This window comes from Lasioglossum baleicum, unplaced genomic scaffold (assembly GCF_051020765.1).
Source record: "Lasioglossum baleicum unplaced genomic scaffold, iyLasBale1 scaffold2036, whole genome shotgun sequence".
Taxonomy (NCBI): Eukaryota; Metazoa; Arthropoda; class Insecta; order Hymenoptera; family Halictidae; genus Lasioglossum; species Lasioglossum baleicum.
In genome coordinates, this window is record NW_027471095.1 from 2,501 (window position 1) to 5,000 (window position 2,500).

General features: G+C 46.6%; 1 non-coding gene and 1 pseudogene across 1 annotated transcript; both read right to left on the reverse strand.

Moving 5' to 3' along the window:
* LOC143221189 (large subunit ribosomal RNA) overlaps nucleotides 1–246 on the reverse strand; it is a pseudogene marked incomplete at its 3' end in the record, with an annotated part of 2,746 nt that extends 2,500 nt beyond the window's left edge.
* Nucleotides 247–1,819: 1,573 nt separating this feature from the next.
* Nucleotides 1,820–1,974, reverse strand: LOC143221187 (5.8S ribosomal RNA). The gene has a single exon (XR_013011739.1). It is a non-coding gene; the product is annotated as a 5.8S ribosomal RNA (ribosomal RNA).
* Between the last annotated feature and the right edge of the window lie 526 nt (nucleotides 1,975–2,500).

The window sequence follows — 2,500 nt, forward strand, 5'->3', positions numbered from 1 at the left end:
GTCGCTACGGGCCTGGCACCCTCTACGGGTAAATGGCCCCATTCAAGATGGACTTGGACGCGGTTCGACGTCTCGGGATAAATTGACCCTCCTGAACACTACATTTCCCAACGGCAGAACCGCGGGATTCAGTGCTGGGCTAATTCCTGTTCGCTCGCCGCTACTAAGGAAATCCTTGTTAGTTTCTTTTCCTCCGCTTAGTAATATGCTTAAATTCAGCGGGTAATCTCGCCTACTCTGAGGTCGTCGTACGTGATACAAAATTTTGTGTGTTTCGGCCGAAAGAGCGTAAAAGTAGTACTCGCGAAAACGTACAAAGCACAAAAAAAAAAGAAAAAAAAAGAAAACGAAACAACACTACACGACAGAAGAGAGAAAAAGGTAAACAAAAAACCGATATATGCCTTATGCGCCACACCAAAGTGTCAATATAATTCTTTCTTCATCTCTCGTCGATCGGAAACTCTCGCTAGACGATCTGGCCGGTTAACTTTAACGTCCGTCGAAAAGAACTTTCGGGGACTGGACGACCGACAGATCGCGCGGTTCCGCACGAATCGACAATGAAGAAAAGAAAAGACATGGGGCGACCGACATAAAGGTTTTCATCATTGGATATACCTTTTCTCTCTCCGCGGTGCTGTTCCGTGCGTGAACACACAAGTGTGTCTTTTGCGTCGTGTGACAATCAAGTTCGAAATAAGCCTCGCCAATAGAGGAGTATACATATTATTATAAAAAAAAAAATAATAATACATATAACCCGGTGGGATTTCTTTTTCTCTCTACTTCTTGTATAATTGAACCAAAAACCACGGGGGTACAGAAACGTTGCGCACGAAACGATTTATCATCGATCAAACACAAAACCAAATTAGAGACACGAGAGAAAGAGAGTAAGATCTCAAGACGCACATAGGCCGTCATCAATACGATTCAACGCGAACGTGGCGATGGAATGGCAATCGCACAGATTAGCGAGGACACGTCGACGACGGGGAATAATTCCGACCCGATCAAGTACGACGTGCTCCATCCCGCACATTGCTGCGCTTTGCTCCGCTGTCCATCGATCATCAAAGCGTTCGCGATAGAACGAGAGATCTCTTTCGTCTCTTCCCTCGAAGACTCGAAAAGGAATGTGTGTTTGTCGAAATCGCCGGCAACGACGACCCTCCGCCGTATGGCAATTATAACGTAGAGTTAAGAAACTCATCCACGCACAGGCATATTCTCTCCCTGGGGCTTAACATTGCCACACCACACACACTCTGTGTGCCACACAGTATTCTTTCTTTCTTTTATAATTTGTGTGTCCATCTCTGTAGTCTCGCGAGACTCTTGTAAATATACCTCTTTCGTATATACGCATCATTTCAGGCGACGTCGGGAGCGCGTTAAATGTTCATGAGTGGAAACGCTTCTTTCCGCAAGGCGAATCGTTTCGCAGAGAAGGTGAGAGATTTGGAGATCCTCGTCGAAGCGGTGCCTTACGGGCGGTCGTATTTTCAATACGACTCACGACACCGTAAAAACACTCACGCAAGTCCGAACGTAAGAAATACCAATCCCTACTTCGCCTCTCGTGGAAACTAGATATATATATATATTTGTATGTGTTTATAAGACGCAATGCAAAAATTGGCAATTTTCACAGAACCGCGACAAACGCCGACGAAACGCCCATCATTCGCTCGTACGTAGCATCTTTGCAACCCGACTCCGAAACGCTCTTTGGCGCCCTCCAAAAATATATTTGGAGAGGTAAGCGACGGCGGGGACTTACAAGAGCAACGCAAGCAGTTTATGGTTACGTAAACGACCCTCAGCCAGGCGTGGTCCAGGAATTGTATCCGTGGACCGCAATGTGCGTTCGAAATGTCGATGTTCATGTGTCCTGCAGTTCACACGTTGACGCGCAATTAGCTGCGTTCTTCATCGACCCACGAGCCAAGTGATCCACCGTTCAGGGTAATCGTATATATTTTTGATTTACAAATCAATATATGTATATGTCTCTTGTTCTGCGGTTCGTAAGAACGCATTGTACCTGAACGCTCCAACCAGCGCGCGAAGGAGATTCGTTCAGGCGTCGTTTTAAGGACGACACTATCGTCGTCCGTGGAAACGGAAAAAAAAAACCGTCAGATACGCAACACGTATCCGACGGCCGGGCGAACAGTACATTGAAAAACCGTTAACGTGGAAAACGCGGAGATGAATATATATTCTCTGAAAACGACGGGGATCGTAAGACAACCCGATACTGGATCCAGAGATGTAATAATATTCCTCTCCTCTTCACTTCCATTTCATTTGGAATGATGTGAGAACGGAGGACTTCACAGCCGGCTCTGGCAGCGGTCATTCGTCCCAAGCTCTCGCGATGCGCACTATTGGGCCACACGCACGGAGTAGGGTGTCAGACTCACGACTGCTTTAAAAGCGAGCTTCACGAGCCGGTCCACTTCCCGTATAAAACACATTTCCATAAAATGTT